This window comes from Clytia hemisphaerica, unplaced genomic scaffold (assembly GCF_902728285.1).
Source record: "Clytia hemisphaerica strain Z4C2 unplaced genomic scaffold, Clytia hemisphaerica genome assembly, whole genome shotgun sequence".
Classification (NCBI taxonomy): domain Eukaryota; kingdom Metazoa; phylum Cnidaria; class Hydrozoa; order Leptothecata; family Clytiidae; genus Clytia; species Clytia hemisphaerica.
Genome location: NW_027103803.1, coordinates 575,681 through 601,978, shown reverse-complemented (window position 1 = coordinate 601,978; position 26,298 = coordinate 575,681). Strand labels below are relative to the sequence as shown.

The following is a 26,298-nucleotide window of genomic DNA, read 5'->3' as shown; positions in this document are numbered from 1 at the left end:
TTTAACTAATATTTCCCCTTATAGCGGGGAAATATTCAAAAAGTATTTGCCTAAGCAAGAAACTTTAAGAGCCATTTTCTGAGAAAAATAGGCAAAAATGGGCAAGGTCAGGAAGTGATAGCCTTAGATTTCCTTCATTTTTAGATATTTTGCTCAGAATAATGAAAGAAACATCCCCTGGAAATTTTTTTGAAAAATTCCGCTCGGTTACCGAGATATGGCCTTTCCAAAATTTTGGGTTTTTGGCTATTTTTGGGCCCACAAAATAGAAGAGCCTCTTGGAAATGGTTTTTAGCTCATTTTGGGCATTTAGAGGTCCTGCTTTCTCCATTTCTGAGAAATATAGCATAAGTTCTACACAAAAAATGAAAAATGAGGTCCTGAATATTACTCGGTGTCTAGAAATCATAGGCTGAAACCACGTTTTCGCGAAATTTCTTCCCTTTTTGAGACCAAATATCTCACATGGGCCTCACTTCTACATGTACTAGTTATGATTTTCTGATAAGCAACTGGACTTACTTTCATTTCCACAAAAAAATCTCATGGTACAACAATGGGTGTGGCCTCTGCGGCCATTTTGAAATTTTTTAAACTCCGAAATTTTCTCACTTTCACGGCCCATAATGGCTGCGGCCCTCACTTTCACAAAAAATCTTTTGAAGAATTAGATGCTATACCCCTTCCCCTTTCCATATCTAAAAAGAAACCCATGGTATCTAGTCTCATTGAGTCAGAATAAGTCCTAGAAGTGAGTCTGGTTTATTAAAATTTCATTCCTCAAAACTCCCTAGCAACGGGTTGTTTACCCATAGCAACCGCACTTTAAAAGGTTAGATAAAGTGCTGAGATGTTTCTGGTTGGATAGGAAATGTTCAGACTTGATTTTAAGTAAGTACAGTTCTTTTGTCAAATGAAAAAAAATGTAATAAATCAGTTAGTGACTTTTAAATAATGCCTAGAGATATCGCTGAAAATAATATACCTGATATAATATACCTGAAATAGTGTTAATGAAGAAAATTAATGAACAAATGATGTAAGATAAGGTTTTGACTTTGAATGCTTACTAAATGTTTTTTGTCAAGTTTTCAATTTTTATTTGTCCTTCCTTAGAGACAGAAAAATGCCCCCTTTGGCTGACGGGCAAGGGTGCAGCGATCGAGCAAAGAATTTCGTTTGTTGAATATTTAATCTTGTCTTCTTTGTTTGGCCATTTGAACCAATTCTTGCCAACAGTCGAAGCATATTCCATACATGATACAAGGATATTGTCATCAGCAACCTAAATTAAAGAATTCATTTCAAATTATTACAAATCAATTTATTTTGATACATCGTTAGATTTATACAGCACTATAACAACTTTTAAACATCTTTTGAACTTATTTTATGGATTATGGATAATTTTAATATACTGTACCCACCTCTTCTAATAAAACAGCTACCCAATCTCCTTTTTGCCAGTTAGCTACCATTTGCCTAGCAATGCTTTCAATTGTGTCCTCACATACATCATAATATAGATTTTACCTCATAAATAACTTCCAAGATGTTTAAAAAATAAAAGAAAATTTATGTAAAAAAAATACTAGTCCGGAGCCAGTCCCGGTATGGATCTTGATATTATCTCAAACATAAGTAGTCAATAGTAATAATTTAGAAATTTTTCAATAAAGGAATTAAAAAGCGCAAATAACCTCACAGTCACTCGAACTTTTCGTGAGTGAAGAGGAGAGGTGGTCTTTGTTCCATGGAGTTCTGCTGCCGCGGAGGCACAAGAGGACCGAACTCAATAGTGCAAAGTTCACCTTTCTTCTTACCCAAGTCGTTGTGACTGACAGGTTTTCGTCACGCTTTTCAGACAGAAGTTCACTAAGTCTCTTATAAAAACATTTTGTCTCTCTTCCCATGCCGCCCATGGCGGTGAAAACGATTGGCGTGAATGATCCGTGTTCAATTTGTAGGATACGGGAGCCGTACGTGCGTTTCTTTTCCCTTTCGTTGACATCGCATGCTTGGGAGATGCTGGAGTTCCTGAACCGTTTGGCGATTGGGTTGAAAACCCTTACGTCAAAAAATGCCTTTTGGCCAGGAATCCAAAATCCCCTAGCAGCAATATCAAGACGGGCATTGTCTTGAGTGTTGGTAGATTTCATTTCAAAGTTCTCTCCTGACAGTGGAGTCAACGCTGGCTCGACTTTCACGTCTTTGCAGACTTGCGCCAGGAGGGACGCAGTAATGTCACGAATTTGGTTGTGGCGAAGAGTGACAAAGCCACCCTTCTTGCACGTCAGCGCGTGCTCCAAGTTGAACGAAGATCCACATACACAAACGTCTGGTAAACGATTTACTTGGTGACCGTATCGAATCTTGATCAGGTCCCAAAATGATTGCTTGTCGAGCTGGAAACCTTCGTCTTGAATGGGGAGTGTGGATAGCCAGAGGGATGATCCAGGCTCGCGGTTGATTTCGAGGAGCTTTTTCATGCCGTCTTGTGATTGGTTCTTGATGTTTTCCAACTTCTGTCGATGAGACTGTGTGCGTTTGAGTTTGAATGACGCTTTCAATTTCTTAATTTCATCTTTGTCGATTTCGTTTTCTTCTTGTTTGATGATGTTCTTACGGAGCTGTTCGGTGAGCAATTCTGAGTTTCGGAATTCGGATTCGGCCAGATCGCTGAACTTCGGAATTCCCAAACCACCCAGGCTTGGAGGGAGGGTAAACAACTCGCGCTCTACGTTATTTGGATGAATTCCTCCTGTGATCGCTGGGATGAACTTGGCGGTGATGGTTTCATCTAGCTTTGAGAGGTGGTGTTGAATGTTGGGGATGGTTCTCATGGTGAAGTTTAATTTGTGTTTGTAACCTGCCGTGAAGCAAGTGTAGGCTTCTTGAGGGGCGATTTTGGCGATCTCCGACAATAGCTCAATTTCGCCGATCCAGGTGCTGATCTTCTCAGTGACAAACTCATCGCGGTAGTCGTCTGAACCGATGGCAGCTCCGAGGTGTTTTTTTCCTTCGGTAGTGATGCGGATATTTGTGTCTTTGAATTCTTGTTGGGCTTGTTCTAGGTGTTGTGGTTTGACGATGATCCAAGTTTTATCTGCGCGCTGGAAGTAGCCATATTTGGGGCCCCAGCGAAGTATCGTATCCCACATTCGTTTGAGCCCACGAATCGTACCGCCTCCGAATATGTCGTCGGCATATCCTGCTGCTCGGGTGTTGGTGTTACGTATCTCGCTAGCGGCGAAGAGAATCAAAGGGATTGTTGCGATAGCGTACAGCAGGCCGGCAATGGGATCACCCTGCGTGGTGCCTTCGGATGAACGGATTTCGACACCACCGAGGACAAAGAGTCTGGAGGGCGTATTGTAGCAGTTGGAGGCAAATGTTGCAATTGAGGGGCAGATGACTTTTATGTTGTGCAAAAATGCTTCACGGTTGACTGCGTTGAAGGCGTTTGATGCGTCGACTAACATCACGGCTTCACACTCGTGTTTGTTGAATATCTCTCTGAGGGCGTGAATAGCAGCTTCACAAACTGCATCTTGGCCGGCACATACTTGCAATGAACCGACGGAATCGGTGATGTCTTGTTTGAGCAATCTTGATACTGTCTTGCCGATGATTCTCCGTAGTGTTTCGCCGATACCGATCGGTCGCAGGCCTGGGTTTTTGTTCAAGGGGATCAGCCGGCTGGAAAGGAAGGCTTCAAGAGATCCATCCGATTGGATAGTGGTGCATAGACGTTTCGTAAATTCAGCTAAAGACGTGCATAGATCGTTTGATTCGGTCTTAAAGCTGTTCGAACAAAGTATGCGTCGCCATCCATCGCCATCCAGTCCTGAAGGTCCTGCCCCTCCTTTTGTCCTCAATGCCGATTGTCTGATCATATCACCGTTGATTTCGTCGAATCTGACCGGGTGAAGTTTGATTGGCGTGTCGTCGAGGAGAATATCCGGATCGGCTGGCTCAGGTGGCGGATGTTTTTGTTTCAGCGCGTTCAATGTCACATCATCGAGAGGAAGGATTCCGTTGCTCATGTTTTTGCTGAGTAGTTTTATTGCGCCGTTTACGTTGCCTTTCGACATTTTCTTGATGAACTCCTTTGTGATCTCTTTAACGGACGATCTATTGGTTTTAGACGACAGTAGGTGTCTTTGAATGGTCTCTCCTTCGTGTAGAAGATTGAAAAGGTCTCCCTTTTCCCATAGATCGAGGCGTTTTGAAAGTGCTGTTGCGTGCTCTTTAGATTTTGATTTGCGCGAAGGTTTCTGCAACAGGAGGGCTGGCATAATCATGATTGCTTTCAGGGATATGGTTTTGATTGACGAATCTTCCACCCAGCTGTTGATGAGTCGACTGAGTTCGCGGATGAATCTTTTGCCAGCATTCCCGGATGGTAAACGAAATAGGTTTTGACGCCAAAAGACTATTTTCTCGTAGACGACGTTCAACATTTGGGTATAATCAGATCCTTTGTAATCTCCCCAGCGGAAGATTTCGGGTGGGTTGGGTTCGTCTGGTGGATCCGGGGGTTCTGGATTTGGGTTCTCTGCTGTTGACAAATCAGGAGGGCTGGGAAGGTCAGCGGTAGGGTTTGTTGACGACGAAGACGATATTTTGGATGTGACGTCAGATAATTTTACTGTTGATGGCAATGCAGGAGCTTCCGTCTGATTTCGAGGATTTTGGGTGCATTTATTTTGATGTAGAGTTTTCCCTGATTTCGATTTCAAAACTTTGTGGCAAAAGCTGCACTCAAACCTGCTCTGGTTCTCGGATACCATTTTCGTCTCTGTGGTGTCGGTGGCGTGAACGCTTATCTCTCTCTCCGGAGAAAGATAATGACAGAAAAGGCTGGAAATGCCGGAACACTTCAGAAAATCGGGGGGTCCCCTGTAATAGGCTTCCCGCAGAGCCCGAAATTTCCAGGAAGGAAAAGAGTACGAGAAGAAAGAGAACCGACTCACCAAGAAAAAGAGGGGTGAGTCGACGAGAATGGCTCTCTTTCTCAAAACTTTCAACAACTGGTTGAAAATTTGCGCGTTCACACCGAATATCGAATGTGATTGAATTGTTTGACGCACGGTATAATAACAAAGGCTGATGCGATATTTCGTGGTGGACGGTGGTTTCTAGAATTCGGAGCAACTTGAATATTTCGATCTCACCTCAAATTCCGCTTCTGGGATGGCGATTTCTCAACTTCGATTTTCTCCGTTCAGGAGCACCTCCGCCATCTTTAATCGTCAAAGATTATATATACATCATTGGGGTCGACAACAAGCTCCTCTTCAAGGCAGTTTTCGTTTTGTTTTGTCTCTGTAAAAGTTGTCTTCAATGCAATGTACTTGTCAGGGTGCAGTTTGGTTCTTAGCCTGTAAAAATTTCTTAATCTTTATGTATGCAGATGTATGCATTATTTACATACTTCGCAAATCCAACCTTAGTAGCTAAATAACAGCCCTTTCGATTGACTTCCAAATTTGCCATACTCACCAACTTTGCCAAATCCACAATTTCAATGTCAAAAGATCACAGCTTCATGGCAAATTTGTACATCGCTACTCTGCCATTATGATTTCCGTTTTGTGATGCTTAGTCAGCAGTTTTCTGTCGGCGTTTGTAAAGCGAACGATTTTTTAACCAATCAAATTGCCGATCGGCATTGTTTTGCTTTAGCATTGGAAGGTCTTCTATTTTTCAAAAACTTTGGCAAAAGTGGCAAAATTGGAGCCGAAAAGAACACAGATCTCGTGGGAATCAGTGTTTTGTATGGAGACGTATGGAGGTAAGTTCCAAATTTGCCAAGAATGCCAGATTCACCACTTCTTTTTTATTTGGCATTTATGGCACTCCAATTTTGCCAACTTTGCCAAATTTCTGTCAATCGAATGTAAAATAATTGGCAAACAGGGCAAAATTGGCATATTTTGAAGTCAATCGAATTGGCTGTAAATAAGGAACTCGATAAGGAATTTTGAGATTGAAATTCTCGGACAAAAAAAGGATCTCCAGGGTATGAGCCAAGTTATAAAATAAACGTGTATTAACGAATAATGGAATAATAATAGTCGAAAAGGAGAACGTCGAATTTGAGAGCTTCAACTGAAGAGTTCCTAAACATGACGATCATGGCCAGCGACCATGATCAGCGACCAGATAAACTTGGGCGGTTATCGAGTTTGTCTGCTCTCTCCATCGTAGAGAATGTCCAAATCAAGTCCTCAGAAAACTAAAGTGACCTTTGAAGTAACCAGTCATTTTCTTGACAAAGTGACACTATTTGACAAAAATATTGCCCGGTTCGTTAAGTGTGATGTTTGTAAGCTTTTTTACCCCGAATGTTTTAATTATGCTGAATGAGATTCCTTTTGTATGAATGGATAGAACTTGTCAGTTGGAAAAATTGGGAAGGCCAGTCTTAGAGAGATGAATCTAATCAATTATTCCATTGCCTTTATGCTGACAAAATGAATATTTCGATGGAAATACCAATCTGATGATGAAATACAATCTGTTATCAGATTAATCGGATTCAAATTTTCTGTTTTAGCAAAACTTTGAAAAAAATGGCTGAGAATAAATACTCTCCTTTTTTAATTTCGCATAGCGAAAGTATTACGATAGTCTTTCTGTGTGGCGAGAAAATTTTTCGGGCGCAAATTATGGCGTGGGCGTTTGGCTACGGGCGTACTACGGCCAATATTCTAAAGGTGGACTCACTCACAAAGATAAAAAACAGCGCTTTCCTTGATAATCAAAATACTCTAGTGTATGATGTGTAACCAAGCCTTTGTAAACATTCATCTTCATCATGAGAACTAATGGCTGCTTGATTGCACATGCTTTTGAAACTTGCTGCTGCTGTATAGATTTTTGTCATGTTTTCTGGTCTTTTGTAGAGTATTTAAAGAGGTTTATTATTCGTTTACTACTAAGTATCTTATGTTTGTGTAGTTAGTGAATGCACCAATAAATTGATAATGCTCAGTAAGTAGTACAAAAAGAGTTAATTTTACACAAACAACAACACATAAAAAAATAACCCTCTTCTTCAAAAAACTACAAACAGCACAGGTATGATATTTTTTTCCTTTTTTCACCAGATATGTGTTAAATGTTAACCAGTTGTGACAAACAGTTTCATTTAGCAAGTATTTCCACATATTTTCTAGAAATTATGTCAATATTGAAATTCAGCAATCATTTACTACGTATATATCGTTATCGAAGAACTGTTGTGTCGAGCTATCCAACAAAATCAAACGATAGCTGTTCGATTACCAAGCCTAATTTGGTGAGACAATTCTTTGATTAGTTTTCAAGTTTTCACTTTTTTATCTGATGAAGTTTGATTGTTGTTCGATGAGTTTGTTTGGATTAAGAAAAAGTTCCAGCTTTTCCTCCCCGATACCAGGCGATGATGTCCACCAAACCCTATCAAACCAATTTTGGTAATCGAAACATCAAATTTCATCGAACGATAGGTGTTCGCTTATCGAACCTGATCGAACAGTAATTGAACTTTACTGGAAAATCTTCAGTTTGATGTTTGATTACATCGTCAGTTCAATTAAGTTCGATGCGATCAGTGTTTTTATTAGCTCAAATGGTTCCAGTTATTGCTAGCGCAACAGCTCATCAAACACATCAAACATCAATCAAACTAATTGAACTTTACCGGAGTTTCTTGGTTCAATGACTATTGGATTTGGTTTGGTAATCGAACAGTTTGTTTGACATCGCCTGGCCGATGGGATGATAGATATTGGCCTGCGCTTTAAGGTTAAGCATGGGTGTCTGCTAATAAGCCGTCAGAGTGTAAAAAGAATGGGCAACACGGTACCGTCAACTGCTCTAACTTGGGACGATTGGTCGAAACATGGGACTGTTGCATACCGTAAGTTGGTCTAATGTCGACATCCGTCTTCTAATTTCGACACCCTTCTTTAGAGATAGGAACAATAGAAACTGAGGAAGGTCGGAATAGCTGATTGACTTTGACTAGCGAGCGCGATGAGAGTGATGAGAGGAAAAATCTTTAGTCTATCAGTGATTTCGACCTTCTTATTATTCCTATCTATAAAGAAGGATGTCGAAATTAGAAGACGGATGTCGACATTAGACCAACTTACAGTATCTGGTCTGTATTTTCACTTACTGTAAAATCGAAAGAGAAATCGTGTATTTTTGAATACGCCGTTCCTTAACTCAAATCAAATGACTTTGGAAGTTTGGTGAAATGGTGGCCGAATTGCCGTCCCATGTTTTGTCAGATAGTCCAAAGTTAGAGCAGTTGACGGTAAAAAATCAAACTAATTGAGCTTCAATCCCCGGGGGGGGTACTAGGGCAAAATGGGTTACGGGGATGCTCCGCTGGTCAGGGTACCTTTTTCAACCTCCACGAGTCCCAGGTAGGGTCGCAAAAACACCAAAATAGAAAAATCAGTCCCTCGTAGGGTGCCTTTTTTTGGAAAATTTGGGGAAAAAGTAGAAAATTTTGGAATTTCAGTCCCTTTCAGGGTCACTTTTTTCGCAAATTTCGAGTCCCACGTAGGGTCCATTTTTCGAACCTCAGCGGAGCACCCCCGTCGGTCGACAAGGGTAGTACCCCCCCCCCCGGGCTTCAATCAAACTTCACCGATCTTGATGTACCCCTTTTGCTAATCAGGATTTTCATTTTGAATCATTAAAAACTCCAGTGGTACCGTTGTTTGGTATGAGATTCCCATTTCCGCACTCTGGAATCTTTCCCCTATATCTATTTTACGGGATAACTGGCAAGATATTGAGGAGGGTTTGTTTTAATGGGATACAGTTAGAGCAGTTATAAAGGAGTCATTGTTGTGATTTGATGGAAGGGCCATTAATCGATTTCATATAATATTGATTCTTTTACTGTTTTTAGAAGTGATTAATTTTAAAGCTCTCTATTATAGCATCAGAAAATAATTGAAAATTAAAAATAATTGCATCACTTTTAGTGAGGCTAAGTCAATTTGTATCTGGTGGGAAAATTTGAGTGACAGGTGGTAAATAAATCCCCATATTCTATCTTGACCGAAGTCTGTATCCTCAAGTTATGAGCTTTTCTTAATACTGTATATTTTTATATGGATTATTGCGTTGAGATTTTGGAAAATCTCAAAGAGTATTATTTCTTTAAAGTTGGCTAGTTTTTACCCTGCCATTTTCTAGTTCAGAAGTTGGAGCTCAACTAATCAACTGTTTTTTGCCTTTAGTGGCCTCTTGATTGTCCATGGGGTCAACTGATGCTTGTCTGAAGGTTGACCTGCTGTCCGGGGGGTTAGACCTGCTGTCTGTGGGTCAAAAGTCACGGGGTAAATTTCAAAAAAATGTTATATCCTCAAACCCCCTCTCCCCCCACAATATTCTGCAATATTCAAATCAAAGAATGATAAGTTCATTTTTCTTCTTCATTTTCAAAAAATTTTAAAATTATTTTTCTCAAGTATATTGCAGTTATCTGATTTATTTTGAATATAAAGATATTTTTTACGCTTATAAAAAGGAATTTTTTAGTCGCTTTTTTTGCTGCCGGAGTCACGTTTCACGCGTCTTCGTCGTTGATGTTCTAATATTATGCGAAATTTTCGACTTTAAGTCGTCTTGTTCATCTTTTAAAGAGGATAGAAGAGCACATTCTGTTTAAATTTCAAGTTTCTAGCTTTTTCCCATCTGGAATTTACTTGATTCCGATTTAGAGGGATCCCACACGGGATGAGGAAGGGATAGAGGGATCTCTTGAAAACGAAAGTATCCCAGAACTTGTGACCTGGTCGATGTATCGGAAAACTTTTTTCTTCTATATTTTACGTGTTATGAGGAGACTTTATATGCAAAAGTTTATCTCCATATGAACACTGACTTTAGAGAGATACCAACGAAATTAGCGAAAATAATCCCGATTATTCAGAACTTCCACAGAAACATCACAGTGGCAATTTCAAAAATTTGTGCCGCTAATTTTTTTGATGCTGATGATACAAAAGGATAGAAATTAACAACATAATCAAGCTCCAAGAGCGTCGAAATGGTTACTTTACGCATTGGCACGTGGCTCTAAATAGATAAGACAGGAGTGATCTTACTTTCAATATGATATATTCAAATGGTAAGGAGAGACACTCTACGTTTGAGAAAGGCAAAAAAACTCGATAACCCAAATTTATCTGGTTGCTGGTCGTTGTCGCCATTTCTGGTCGTTGTTTAGAAACTCCCCGTCAACTGTATGTATTGTTCATGATTGGAGATGAAAATTTGAATTAATGTTAGCTCTGCGTTAATATTTTCTTAAAATATGAAAAGCAGCAAAAAAATAGAAAACTATTTCATTTTTGAAAAGAATTCAAAATTATTGAATGATTTATTTAGACAAATTATTTATCACTTTTTTATATGAAAATTTTATAATATTTATCGATGCGTCCATAATGCCGCCTGGGGGTCGTTTAATCATATGTTTATGGTTTAACAAAAGATTACCAATGACAAACGTTAACACCAATAAATGAAATAAGCTTGAATAAATGTTGAAAATATGAAATAAAAAGTACAAAATTATCAACACTTCAAGCAAGATAAACGACGAACGAATAACCTGACCTCTTTTGGGGGCTCTTGGAGATCAAAGAGACCGCTAGTGTTCTGTCTGACAAAACCATTTTGACAGTTTTCGGTACGGCGAACACGTTGAGGTTTATGACCTATAATAAAAACGGGCAAAAGCTCTCGCACTATAAAAACTTGCTTGTATGTAAAAAAGAAAATCAAAAAATGAATTTTATGTTCCACTTCATTTAAATTTCCACCTTTTTCCAGCTTTTCAAAACTCCAACTGGTGTATATTTCAGTTCACTCTTTCTGTCACGTGTCCTGTTTCATGGTCCCAATTAATAAACTATCCAAAAATGTTGTTATTCATTCTTGAAAATAAGAAACATGATGATCGATTTTTTTTCACCAAAATAATGATCATTGGTAACACCAGGATGACGCCATTCTTCGAACCCTTCGTGTTCAGAATAGTAACCATTATTCTCAATACACATTTCTTTTTGTTTCGGGTGTAACAAAAACGATTTTGCTTTTTTCAATTCTTCTTTATTATCATGATTCACAATGAGAGCGTTAGGTCCGTCGCCATGATAAACGTTTCTCCTTTTGGTAACAAGATAAAGAGTGGCTTGATCTGTCGTAGGCATTTCCTTTCTTATGAAAACCATTTTCTTTCCTTCTGAATTCACATTTACTTGTACTTTATTTTCCAACAAACCAGAGATAGCTTCATACCACTTCTGATAAGATGCGTAAAGATTTGAAACAGATTTTTTGGCAAGGAAAAATTCATTAACACCCCAAATCAATTTATCTTCCTTTGTAGCAACAAATGATTTTTCTGCCTTTTTCATCGCCCCTGTCGTATTTTCTGGTTTGAAATCATTTTGAGATTGCTTTGCGTTATTGCTTTTCAAAATTTCAATTTCGTTACGAAGTGCTTGGATCGCCAGCTCTTTCTCTCGTTCCATCTGTTCCAGTTTGATCTTATTGGTATTCTCCAATGCCTTGACTTTCAGCTTGAATTCGTTTTCTTTGGCAGCAAGTTTGGTTTGGTACTCGTGCTCTTTTGCCAGGGTTATTTTCTCCATTTCATTGATTTTTGTTTTGCAATCGTTTTTCCTTGGCAACAATCTCCTTGTCTTTATCGGCCAGTTTCTTTTGAAACTCGTTTTCCTGTTTCAGCATTTCTTTCTCCATCTCTTGATCGACCACACCTTTGTTAGCCTCAGTCTTATGGGCGGTCTTCAACTTGACCAGCTCAAGTTCATGACTCAACGATTGATTGTCCTTTTCAAGCTGCAAAATTTTCATCTTCTGCTCATTATCCTGTTTGGACATTTCTTTCTCCAGCTCCAGGGTTTTGATACGATTTTCGAAGTCAATTTTTTGAATCTGCTTCTCGTGTTCTTCTTTAAGTTTTGCAATCTCGATACTATCAGTATTCCTGGTAACATTTCTTCCAGTTGCGCTATGTGCCAAGTTACGTTCATCGCCATGTGCAGAATCCATTTTATTTTTGTTTTGACCTAATTATGGAAAAGAAATAGAAGATGCTTTCACCCTAATTAGAATTTATAAGCCTTTCACATTGTTGATCAGTTTAGAAATTGAATTTTATTTTCAATTCAAAATCCTTTTTGATTCAATGAATGAAATTCGAAGATGACCATCAACTTTTAGTTAACTGTGCGAAAAGTTACCTGTCTCACAGCCCCGTTGGAACATTTTTTCTTCAGTGAGGATTAAAATTCCTATGAGAATCCAGTGGGATCGTTTTGGAGTACAATTTTAAACTTTGAATTTCGAATGGGGATGAGGTCAAATGTAATTTCCTAGTGTGGTGCAATTCCAGGGTATTTTCCCACCAGGAAAAAGCTTTTGCTAAATTGGGCTGGGGTCCCAGCGGTTCTGTGACACAGGGGTGTTTTGAAAAAGGTTAAAGATTCTTTAAAAATTGATAGAACTTAAGAAATTTCACGCCAAAGAGGGGGTAATCAATTTCTGGCACACCCGGTATGAAAGTCGCATAACAAAACAGAAAAGTAGACAATCCTGACTGGATAAAAAGACCCTTTGCCCTCTTCTCAAGTAATACCCTCTACTTTACTTTATACAAAGGTTCCAGAATGTTCAGGAAATTTCCACTCCTTTTACACATTATATACCTTTTGGTCAAGCAAGAAAATTCTTTCTCCTAACCATAAGTAAGCCATTACGCCTTTTTGGGTCTGATTTTATTTGCTTTAAAAATGTCCATCCCCATGGTGTATTTCAAGTTTTGTTTTCCTCTCTATTCAATATAACATGTTTAAATTCCCATGACAATCAGATTAGGAAACAGAACGATGACAAAACAGAAAAGTAGACAATCCTGCCTGAAAAAAATAACCCCTTGTCAATCATCCACATCTTCTCAAGTAATACCTTCTTCTTTGCTTTATATAAATGTTCAGGAAAATTTCAAACTTGTACACGTATACTAAACTTTTTTATCAAGCAGCAATTCTTTCGACACACAACAGAAAAAAAATCAAAATAATAACTAAGCTTTTAATATGTACTGTAATGTCGAAAGATTGTACTGTATGTCTGAATGCAAAGAGAGAAGAGTGATCGCAACCACTCATAATTCTTGGAATTCTTTTGATGAATTTCTTGTAGAAAGAATTCTTTCCATTCATCTTAAACTTATCTACAATTCTCCTACGAATGTATATCAACCCTTAGCCTGGATATCCAAGCTCAAAATTTAAGAAAAAACAAAATTTACCTCAACATACAAAGTTCTTAAATTATAGAGCTTGGTCTCCCTAGAGAATGAAAGTGAAAACCCATGTTTCCTAGCCAACCCAGGGCAGCAAAACAGAAATTAATAAAAAGTAGTCTTACAAGATCTAAAACTATTAAAAACATCCAAAGATTACACCAAAGTCCATAAAAAAGTTTGCATGCATTATCATGACCAACCATGTTTTCTTGGAAAATGAACTTGCCTCTGTTTTCTTCTTTTTCATGTTTTCGTGTAACAGAAAGCCCTATCTTCACTAGCAGCTGGAGGACTATCCTATTTTTGTTTCAGAATGCTCCACGCCGTGTAGATTGGTCCTTACGGCTTTAGCAAAGTGAGCGCAAGCAAGCGGACTGCATTCTCATACGAGAATGCAAAACGCTCTAGGGAGACCAGGCTGTAAATCAGAACATAAAATATCTAAAACTAGACTGTGAAATAATTTACAGCCTGGATATCCAGGCTAATCAACCCTCAACAAGTGATACGTAATCTTGACTTATGTTATTACTTTGTTCAAAGTCTGTATCGAAACACCATTTGAAGTTGGATATTAAAAGCAAAGGCAATCAGTAGCTCCTTTTTACCTTTTATGAATACATGTTGTTCTTATACTGTCATTAAGACCCGTTGCTAAGGATTTTTTGCTATTAAGAGATGTTAAGTTTGCATAGAGACTTATTATTGACTGATTGCTTTTTATTGATGCGAAAAAGTCATTTCATACAACTATATAAACATCCTTGATATCAAAACAAAACAAGGTTTTTAAGTTTAAGCGATTACAGATTCCAATAGAAGTATTTGTTATCTTATACGAGTTTCTCATTGGTATGTCTTTCTATCAAAAACTTAAAATGGATTCTGCACATCGCGATGAACGCAATTTGGCACATAGTGCTGCTGGTAGAAATGTCACCAACAAAGCTGACAGTGTAGAAATCTCAAAACTTAAAGAAGATTATGAGAAGCAGATTCAAAAACTGACATTTGAAAATCGTATCAAAAACCTGGAGCTGGAGAAAGAAATATCCAAACAGGATAAACAGCAGAAGATGAGATTTTGCAGCTTGAAAAGGACAATCAATCGTTAACCCATGAACTTGAGCTGGTCAAGTTGGAAAGCACACACAAATCCATTTTAAGTTTTCTGATAAAAAGACGCACAAATGGAGATACTCTAATACTTAAATAGAGCAAGTAACAAAAAGTACTTCTTTTAGAATGTGTACTCGCTTGTTTTTGAAAACTTTGTTTTGCTTTGTATCAAATTCGCTCCAAGTATGTTTATGGTGTAAATATGAAGTTGCATGAAAGGACTTTTCCTGCATCAATCAAAAGCAAAATCAACAAAAAGTATCCAATTACTTTTCTAGTGGTAGGACTCCCGGTTATTCGAACTTCCAAGGGAGATGAGAATTTACTTCGAACAACTGAAAAGTTTTTCTGCAAGATTTTCGACTTAACCTTAATGGGATGGACAATCCAATACAAGTTTGGGAAATTACTTGAAATATATAAATAGCCATGAATATTGAAACCTTATTTTTTGAAGAAAAAACCTGTTTGATCGTAGAAAATCAATATTCTCACTCGACGATGCAAATTTTTTTTCCGTAGACGGGCGGAAATATCTTTAATGGTCGGAAATATCATAGCGCAATGGTCGGAAATATCTTTTGATGGTCGAAAATATCCCAAACTCTGAAAATTTGAAAATTTAATGGTCGGAAATATCATAGCGTAATGGTCGGAAATATCATTTGATGGTCGGAAATATCTTTTGATGGTCGGAAATATCATTTGATGGTCGGAAATATCATTTGATGGTCGGAAATATCCCGCACTTTTAAAAATGCTTCATCAGCAAAAAAAATGTAAACAAAAATGGTAGCAAAGGTGGTGTTGTGTGGCCCAACTTGTTGTGTGGCCAACATGTTGTGTGTGCCAGACAAGCTTTTTAGAGAGAGAAAGTGGTATTGACCTTTTTATTCTAACACGATCTTCGTTCTTTCTTGTCTTTTTTATATCATTTCCTCCTCTGGCCCTCACTGTAAGGGTCATTTTTGGCCAAATTTCTCTGCATGCACTGCCAGGCTGGATGCACTGTAAAGGTTCGATTTCGGAAGCCAAATTTTCCCCGGAACAGTCGTTTCAGATCGAGTGCCCCCCCCCCAGTGGAAAGGTCTAGAATGGGAGGGTGTCCGGGTAGGGTTAGGACTAGCTTTAGGGTGATTTGAGAGCAGTGGGGGCTAGAGGAGGAAAGGATAAAAACAAGCAACATGCTGATATGGACCTACCTAATGATTAACATCAGATGAAAATAAGAAAAAAGTGACAATAATTGTAAAAATTCAGAATGGAAAATAAAGCTTGTGTGTTGAATAATGTTGAATGGTAAGAAGGAATTTCCCTAAATACGAAAATCACTTAAACCATTCAGGCCCAAAAACCTTTTAAGCTGTTTTTGGCCCAAATTTGCCCAAAATAATTTTCCTTAAAAATCTGGCTTCGTCACATTTGGGGCATTGCCATTTTGCATCATTGTTCAAAAACAGAAAAAAAAATTATGAGTCAACATTGAGAAAACTATATTTTTCTTATTTGGTTAAAGGGAATTTCCCCAAAATACGAAAATCCGTCTTTTAAGGTGAATAAGAATTTCCCGGGAAAAACCACTTCAGTCATTCTTTAGAGAATCTTGCCCTTCATCTTTGTACAAAAAATCAGAATAAAGTAATAACAGGATTTTGCTCAAAGTCCAAAAAACCCTATTTTAGGCAGTTTCTGGCCCAAATTTGCCCAAAATATATTTTTTCGAAAATCTGGCTCCGTCACATTTTAGGCATTACCATTTTGCATCATTGTGCAAAAAATCAGAATAAAAATAATGAGTCAACTTTGAGAAAAGCTATATTTTCTTATTTGGTTAAAGGGAATTTCCCCAAAATACGAAAATCCGTTTTTAAGGCGATAAAGAATTTTCCGGGAAAAACCACTTCAGCCATTCTTTAGAGAATCTTGCCCTCCATCGTTGTACAAAAAATCAGAAAAAAGTAATTACAGGATTTTGCACAAAGTTCAAAAAACCCTATTTTTAGGCAGCAGTTTTGGCCAAATTTGCCCAAAATATTTTTTTTCGAAAATCGGGCTCCGACACATTTTAGGCATTGCCATTTTGCATCATTGTGCAAAAAATCAGAAAAAACTAATGAGCCAATCCTGAGAAAAGCTGGTAACAGACGGACGGACGAACGAACGAACGAACGGACATGGGTTAATTCATAGGACCTCCACCGGGGCACCCGGAGGTAGGTCCAAAAATACAAGAAATAAACAAGAGTCGTGTTTGAGTAAAAAGGTCAATACCACTTTCTCTCCCTAAAAAGCTGTCTACGTCTTGTGTAAAATACTGCGTAAAGAACTACGAAACAGAACAGTTCTCAGATAGTGTCCCAAAAACTAAAACAAAAAGCTACTCTTGTCTGGCACACACAACAAGTTGGCCACACCACACCACCTTTGCTACCATTTTTGTTTACATTTTTTTTGCTGATAAAGCATTTTTAAAAGCGCGCGGGATATTTCCTACCATTAAATTTTCAAATTTTTAGAGTTTTGGATATTTCCGACCATCAAATGATATTTCCGACCATCAAAAAATATTTCCGACCATCAAAAGATATTTCCGACCATCAAATGATATTTCCGACCATTACGCTATGATATTTCCGACAATTAAATTTTCAAATTTTCAGAGTTTGGGATATTTCCGACCATCAAAAGATATTTCCGACCATCAAATGATATTTCCGACCATTGCGCTATGATATTTCCGACCATTAAAGATATTCCCGCCCGTCTACGGAAAAAAAATTTGCCTCGACGATCTCCAAATAAGAAAAATCCGAATAACGAGGGTGATTTTGCCTATAATTGGCCCAAGGGGATGGAAATAGCTTCGAATAACTGAAATTCGATTAACTAAAGTTCGAATAACCGAGAGTGTTTTGCCTGAGTTAGGTAAGCAGATCTAAGTGGTACGACATCTCACTTCGAATAACCGAAAATATTCAAATAAGTGCAGGTTTGAATAACTGGGAGTCTACTGTACATTTTTTTTTATTAAAACGTCGTGATTTGGGCTTAGCCTGGATATTTTGATCAATTTGAACCTAAAATGGGCGTTTATATGGGCTTTTTGAAATTAATTTATTTAAATATAAAAATTGGTGCACAAGTCGACATTTCCCAAAATTGAACAATATTGAACAAAAATGGGTCATTCGCCAAAATTAATTCTCGCTTAATTCAGAAATTTTATTAAATCGTCAAAATAAATTCCGCCAAATTTATTACACCATAATTGGCGAATTGGCTCATTCGCCAAAATTTCTCCTCTTAAGGTAGGAGAGCGTGGTTCATGAGACTTTCTTCTTCTTGTTGACAATGAAATTCAATACATTTTTATAAGGAATTGTTAAGGAAATGCTCAGGCTGAGAGTAAGAAAACTAGTTAAGGAACAGAGAGTTAAACTTGAATTTGCACACATTTATAAAAGCCTAAACAAAAAGATGACAAAATATTGACGTAACAACATTCAATAAACGTCCTTTTTATGTACTATAGTCCGTTGTTATGCTTATACATATTTACGTACTTAGCAAATCCAACCTTAGCAAATCCAATCTGAGCAGCTAAAGTAAATAAAGAACTCGATAAGAACTTTGAGGCTGAAATTCTCTGAAAAAATAAGGAACTCCAGGCTCGGGAGTAGTAATCCTGGTTGGATACTGGATGATGTGATATCTATAATAAATGACTGCTCAATCGGTGCAGCTTGCCGTGCAACACCTTTGTTAGACAAAGAATAAATAAACTCGGTAATTTTTTCCCTTTATTTACAGATTGTGCGTTTCTTTAACGACGAAGATAGCGACCATAGCCCGTTCTCCTTACATGAACTTGTCCGCGTTGGTGAGGCTAGTGGTAAGAAACCAGGAGACTGGTATGGACCAAACTCGGTCGCTCATACGATAAGGTAAATTGAATTGATCAAATTTTTCCGTCTCAGTTTTCTTTTACTTCATCTTTCGTATTGTATATATGAGTTTCCTTAACAAATTTTAAAGTCTTGAATCCATTCTCTCAAAATAATATTTTCGAAAAGATACCAAATGTGCGGAAGCCAATTAATAAATAGAAAAGACTTTACATTATATTTCCAGCCTTAGAACTTTTTCGGGTAACTTGGCAATTTTTACCATGAAAAAGTTCTGAATATGACCTGAACTGGCCCGCACATGTTCAGGGCGTGTTTTGGCAAGGTTTTCGGAGGCGAAAATTTCAAAATTTTGCGGCCCGAAACTGACCCGGACATCAATGTTTGGACCCAAGAAATGTTTTGCTATTTTAGCGTGAACATGACAGGAAAATGTTCGTGGGTCGTTAAAATTCCTATTCCATTCCCAAGATGATAATAAGTTATAATAAAAGAAAGCAAGTGGTAAGGCTATATCGAGTAAAGAAACAATGCCATGCCTTATGTTTATGATCCAGTAATTAGGCTATAGAAAATGGCGCGTTACTTCATGCTTAAGAATATAGATCAAATAATTTTTATTTTATTTTTTAGTCACACGGTCAACAACACATCACATCCGACTCTGGAGAACTCTTCGTGTATATGTTGCTCAAGATTGTACCGGTTTCATTTGAAAAAAAAAAATCTTACCTGTGGGGGGGAGACTAAGGCAAATGAGTGTCGGGTATGTGCGAACCAACGGGTCCCTTTTTGCAACCTAGAAAACTCCTCGCATGGGTTCAAAAAGCAAAGAACAGCAATCTCTTGCAAGGTCCCAATATTACGAAATATAGAAAATCGATTCCCTAACAGGGTCATCGAAGGATCATAAATTTAGACCTAAACTAATTTTGTACACCCTTAAAAGATGTGCTTTTGAAGAAGAAAATCATAGAATAAAAAAAACACGTTTCACTCCTTGGGAAGTTTGAGCTTTATACTAAAGCTATATTATTAAAGGATCGATTTGTCCAATAATCAAGTCTCTCCTTCTCCATCCAGTGTACAAAGAAGATGTCATTAAAGCGTGCACTCATTGTAAGAATTGTTTCAACCCGGCTTGTCAAGATAAGTTCTGGAGATCTCTTCTCATACTTGTGCCAGTACGACTGGGAAGTGAATCACTCAACCCGATTTATATCCCATGTTTAAAGGTAAGCATCCATCCTGATTATTTGAGGATTAAAATTAAGGATCTCAACTTCAATCATATTTTAGTCCTTTCCATTACTCATGATATGATAGGGAGTAAACCACTCGTTAAATGCTCGACCAATAGATTTTTCTGTCTCTTGCGAAGGAGCGATGGCTCCGGTTGGAATCCTCGTTCCTCCACATTTCCGTTCAGCATAGCCGGCTGGCTTTTGACCCCGTGAAAACAATCGAAAGACTGTCTAATAGTCCACTGGGCTATCCACTTAAAATATCGACTCTATCTATCTATTCAGCCAATCACAGCGCTTAAAAGTTCCGACGGAGGCTTAGTTAATACATTGTTGAAAGTTCCGTTTCTGTGAAATATTATAAAGAGGTTTTTCCGTCTCAAATTTCTGCATAATTTCCCAACAATTCAAGAGAGTGTGCTTATTTACTCTGTAAAATTCATTTTCCCTCTCCGACGATAAATTTTACTTCGCCCACTGTTAATAACCTTAGAGCACCGCAAACCTACCAGGTGCTCTTTTGAAGCCAGATCCATTCGAGTGTAAACGCGGAGTAATCAATAATCTTAGACCATTTTCAGACGTTACGGTTCCGTTCCGAAACGAAACGAAATGAACAAATAAAAACCGTTCCGAACAAGTGTCAAAATTCGAAACGTCAAAAAAGGACGCTACAAAGCAAAAACAGATCGAAACGGTTTTGCTCCACTTTTTTCATCGGAACGGGACTGCTCCTTCTTCTTGCTCCGAAACTATCCGAAATTAATATGAACCACTCTCGATCCGTAACGAAAATCACACAGGAGCGAAAAGGAACCGTAACGTCTGAACATCTCGGTGAAACAAGGCATGTCCCAAATATATTATGCGTGACGAACACTGCTTCCCATTATCCATTAACTTTCATATATAGCTCAAAAGAATCGTATCAACGAGAGGATTTCGAAAAGTGCTGGGTCAAAAATTTACATCAAGCCAATCTCAAGATATCGGCCAAAAACTGATTTTGACGTTATAAAATACATCGAAAAAACACGTCAAAAGGACAATTTAAATGACGTCATTATAGAAAAAAGGCGATAATCCGATTAATTACTACAATCAAAGCAAAATTTTGACTGGAGATGTAAATCAACGATTCTAAATATTTCATGAAAAAAAGAATTGAAAATTCATGATCATGTCAAACAAATGACGTCATTCAAATTTTCTGAAAATTTTTAACAAATATTTCAGAATCATTAATTTACAACTCCGGTCATAATTTGGTGTTGATTGCATTAAGAAAATGAAGAAGTCGCGCTGTTTTTCAATAATGACGTCATTTGAATCTTACTTATGACGTGTTTTTTCGTTGTATTTTATAACGTCAAAATCAATTTTTGACCGATATCTGAGATTGGCTTAATGCAAATTTTTGACCAGTATTTTCGAATCCGCTCATCGATATGATTCTTTTGAGCTATATATGAACGTTAAGGAATCATTGGAAGCGGTGCGCGTCACGCAAAATATATTTGGACATGCCTTGTTTCACCCGAGATGGTCTTAAGCTTAAAAATCCATTATTTTTAGGCATTATTAGCATGGATTGCTGTGTTGGAATCATAGGAGGACGGCCCAAACATTCATTATATTTCGTCGGTTCCAAGGTAATTGTATGTTTTGTCTTTTCAATATGCGTGTTCCACGTGTGATGAAGTTTGTGTTTTTTTCTTAAGATTCTTTATTTGTTTGAAATTGTGAAGGTAAAAATTTCCCATTATCTTATTAGGAAGCTGAAAAAAGCTTTGCTAGGCTAGGTGAGTGATGTGGGCTGTGGACTTATCGAGATACGTCAAAATACAGTTGTTGAATCTAATTCGATTTTCAAAGAGGATTGAGTTTTCAACGAATGCGGGAGCGTATCAAATGGTAGAGCATCGTTTGAACCAATGGGTTTTGCACGGGTGTGGGGCGAGGCCTGCATCCATCCCAGCCCATCTGGACATAAGGAAGGTGTTTTGAGTTTTTCGTTAACGCTGACTTTCGATATTGTCGATAATGGAGTGTATCGAATAGTGGAATGTCGAATTTAAGAACGTCAAACAGTATTTGTTTTCAGTTAGAGAAATATTTTGATAATTTGACAATATACCGTTTCTTTTCTGTTTGTATGTTCACAGGTGACAAACTGATACACTTGGATCCTCCACTATTTACAAGACAAAGTGGACATGTCAACTAGAGATTTCCCTGTTGATGTAAGTCAAACATTACCATTTCCCGTCTCAAATCAATGCAAATCTTGCGTGATTGCCGGTCAGTATCACAAAATACACCCCTGTCTCGCAGCCCTCTTGCAACTTTTTCCCACGGTGGGGATAAAAATTTCTATCGAAATAACAATGGGGATAGAAATTATATTGTTCCCGAGCTTAAAATATCCAGTGTGGATGGTTTTGGACCGCAAACACTGCGCTTGCAAAGAATTCGCCGGCCTAGAATCTAGAAATCGCCAGAGTTATTTTTCATTCACCAGCCTACCAAAAACAAGCAAAACCCCTGTGGTGATAAATATTTGCGAGATTAAATTTCACTTTTTCTCTCCTGATCGTCCTACTGATGCACTTTCAAAAGCCTGAGTAAAATTATTTACGATTTAAAGGTTGATTGGGGTATTATATGTACACTTTTTTTATAAGAACATCCAAATTTCTTGAAGCCTGAATGTTCTTAACTTTTTGGGTTTTAAGCCTTAAAATGTTCTTAACATGTTCTTATTTTAACCATTTTGTGACCATTTTCACCTATATTTTCCTAAGAAATCGGGTGTTTTTGAGTTTTTTTAATTTTGGCCATCGAAACCTTATGTTCTTATATAGTTTGTTCCTATAAAAAAACGTGTATTTGATTCCATTTCTTTTATTTCAGAGTTTCCACTGTCAATATCCGAAGAAGATGTCATTTGAAAAAATGGATCCTTCTTGCGCAATAGGATTTTACTGTCGAACGCGCGCTGATTTTGAAAATTTTTGCCAGGAAGCAAAACAGGTAATTTTTAACTTCTGTTTTGATAGAAGAGTTAAAGTGATACACTTATCCTAGGAAAACTTGTTTTAAAGTTGTTACACTTGAAACACAGAACTTTTCATTAGACGATGTTATCGTCCGTTACAGTGATAGTAAGGGCGGGAAAAAATGGCGGTATGGCGTTATGGTGGTATACGGAAAAAAATCGGCGGGAGAGTTTCGAAGACTGGCAACTCTACCGACTGTAAACTCTTTTCGGCAAAAAAAACCGTTTGCGAATTTTCTTCGGCTTTGGGCTTTTTTATTTGATAGTGATTCATCTTAGACTATAACATAGTCTAACTTTTCTTTTAAAGGTTTTGTTTTTAAATAAGAGTGATATCGTTTGCTTACTCATCAATTTTAATTCACAAGCTTTTTCACATTGGATTGACTCGGTCGGATGTGAAGCGAGATTGATCAGAAAAAGGAAAGGAAAACTATTTTTTGCTTATATCAGCACAATATAACAATAGGCAGACATGAACAGAACATGAGTCTGATATGAAACGGGAACACTTATGTAAAATGAAAACCTTTAAATGAATATAGATACTAGGCGAGACCAATTTATGTGTTGTTCTACAGGCCCGACCGACCCTATTTTTGCTAAAATCAAAAAAATAATAATATTGAATTTCCACTACAATATATTTTACACACTAGTTATTTGTAAGAATCAAATTTGAATAAAGCTGAAAATTAATTCAAGAAATTGAAAAATTTAGAAAATCAAACATTCCATACACTAAGATTTTATCATGATCTTCATCGAAGATAAAAAAAAGTGAATTTTTGAACCAAATATTTTTTGGAAAACATTTTCGTTACCTTAACAAAGTACTTTTACCGACCGACCGACCCATATTTTGCTAACGATCTGCCCGTAGAACAACAAATTAAATTGGTCTCGCCCTATCAAGCGTAATATCAACTCTAAATAAAAATATAATAGTTTGACCTTAAAACATGGCTAGTATTCTACCTAGCAGCCATTCTAAATCATAATTTAGTTGAATTTTAATGTTTTTTATACAAAGGGTACCTCTATGCCTAAACTTGCTTGACCGAAATGGTTTCTATGGAGTCTGCCGCCATCATAAATGTAAACGATTTAAAATTATTAGCCCCCATCTAGCCCGGGGTCCACTTAAAGCTTTTTTGATAGACTGGATGGCGCAATTAAGTGGCCCGGTAGTATATTATATGGCAATATGCTTTGCTTAGGCGCCAGATTTTAGTTGTTGTTTTTAGAAGATAAAAACAGTAAGAAGCAATGTTTTTATTTGAGAATAAGGGATTGCAAATCTGTTATTGATGTTAGTTCTCATTTTTGATTTAATCTTTCAACTCTTATTAGTTTTTTTTGTATTTGCATTTTAAATTTTCTTTTTCAAAATGGCGACCTCGCCAAACGCTCCTAGTCCACTTCACTGGACTCAGCGTCATCAAAAATTATCAAAAAGCAAAGTTTAGCCAGAAGTAGACTCTAGTCTAGCCCCCATCCTACCTTTAATTTTCAATGAACTTATTCTCAACAGGTATCACCACCACCTAAACAACGTATTGAATATCCAATGTTTATCTTCGATGAAGGATCTAATCCATCAAACGTAGATTTCGATTTTGTGGACAATAGTATAAACACAAGGTATTGCCACTGTTACACTGAATACAGCTTCAAATAGTGGACAGGAAAAAGACAAAAAGAAACTTAAGAAATTATTGAAGTTGAAACGGAAATCGAAATCGAAAGAAGGCGTTGGCGAGGAAGGAACTGAAGAGGAAACAGTTGAGGAATATGTCTTGGTAGATTGATTCTGATTGGCTGCTCAAGTTTGCCCGACCAATAGAATTAAAGCATCGAATAATCACCATAGCAACTATCACAGTAGGTTAGCTCTGATTGGCTTTTCTTCTCGAGTTTGCTCGACCAATAAAATTGAAGGGTGCACCAATCGACATTATGTCTGATCACCTGTAGATTAGCCCCGATTGTTTGCTCAAGTTGGCTCGACCAATAGCATGAAAGGTTACTTCAATCGGGCTAAATCACAGATATCTGTAAAGCCCGAAGGGCTAGATTTGCGGCTTTTATCAAAAAGTGAAGCTCATCTTTGGAAGGATTTCCTACCAGAGTCACGTGACTAAAATATGCAATTTCACCGGTTTGAGAGATGTGAAATAGCGTTTGTCGGCTACGTTTTTTTGATCTCGCGCTCCGAAAACAATTAAAATGCTAGATCCTATCCATCGACACGAAATTTAAAAAGTCAAATTTTTGCTTCACTTTTTTTTGCTGGAGAAAGCTTAAAGTTGCAAATCTAGCCCTTCGGGCTTAGATATCTGTGGGCTAAATTGACCAACTGGATGATTTAATCGGTACGTTCCGAAATCATTTGATTCAAAAAATCGATTTTGGAACGTATAATGCTTGATGAGTCGAAAACGAAACTGTTGTCGACTTTCTGAGTAAATATTTCGATTATCGTTTTGTCCTTCTTGGTTATTCTTTGCTTTGAAGATTGGGCTTTTCTAGAAAAAAATTGAATATGGGGGGTGGAGGATATAACATTTTCTGAAATTAGCCCCCGGACATTGTGAATTTTGACCCCCGAACAGCAGGTCTGACCCCCCTGACAAGCATCAGTTGACCCCCTGAACATGCAAAGTAACCCTCAAACCGAAAAAATTACTCCCAAACAGAGCACGTTTACCCCAGGACAAGAAAAATGTTGTAGATTTTTCACTAAACCCCCCCCCCCCACCCTTTTTTAGGCAAAAAAGATTTGATTATTTTATTCAGAAACCCTACTATGAATTTACAAGTTAAAGATCCAAGTTATCTGACTATTTACTCAAATTGTTTAAGAATTTGGTTAGATATGGATTGGGTTATTGTTTGAAGAATTTTAGCCTAGCCTAGATGACCAACGCTGTTTCAACATCAATGTAATGTGTATGCACAAATTTTATATTTGATAAAAGTAGAGTATAGAGATATTTTTATTTTTTATGAACTTTTATACATTTTACTTCCATTTTAATGTTCAGATATTTGACGAGTAAAGGTATCTATTAATGATACAGCCTTCCCAATATGAGGTTATCTACACGCTTTTTTTATAAGAATATACTTTATAAGAATATTCATGTTGAATTTGGCAAAAAAATTAAGAACATGTTAAGAGACCCAAAGAATAATCCGGCAACTGAACCTAAGATTGCCACTGTTAGAGATTGGTAATACTGTAAATTGGCAATTATCACCCACTAAGGCTTGATAGCTTTACAAAAATTTAATTTTAAGCTTCAGGCGTGTATTACATATTAAATTACATATTAGATTTTGAACCTAAGCTAAGAATACCGTAAGAATATTTTAGGATGATTTTCCTCAAAAAGTTAAGAATGGAATGTTGTTGAGAATGGTTTTCTCTATATGAAAAAGTGTGTACGTTAGCCAGCTTCTAAACTTGTAGGTGGCCCTAAGACTATTTGCGCCTGTGAAGTTTGAAATGTATCTTAATCAGGATGTCGAATAATTATAAAATTTATTATCAAAACAATGACTAGAAAAAATTTAGTACATTTTAACTTCTACTCACTTCAAAGCCACTAA

General features: G+C 37.3%; 1 protein-coding gene and 2 long non-coding RNA genes across 4 annotated transcripts in view; 2 read left to right on the top strand and 1 right to left on the bottom strand.

Moving 5' to 3' along the window:
• LOC136806345 (ATP-dependent Clp protease proteolytic subunit-like) overlaps positions 1 to 26,298 on the bottom strand; it is a 284,569-nt gene that overhangs the window by 48,166 nt on the left and 210,105 nt on the right. The gene's annotated exons all lie outside the window — the stretch shown is intronic.
• LOC136806354 (uncharacterized) lies at positions 18,286 to 21,212 on the top strand. Its single transcript, XR_010846555.1, has 4 exons — positions 18,286 to 18,420; positions 19,015 to 19,086; positions 19,465 to 19,616; positions 21,201 to 21,212. It is a non-coding gene; the product is annotated as an uncharacterized lncRNA (long non-coding RNA).
• On the top strand, positions 21,818 to 24,723 carry LOC136806356 (uncharacterized). Its single transcript, XR_010846556.1, has 3 exons — positions 21,818 to 21,868; positions 22,539 to 22,658; positions 24,218 to 24,723. It is a non-coding gene; the product is annotated as an uncharacterized lncRNA (long non-coding RNA).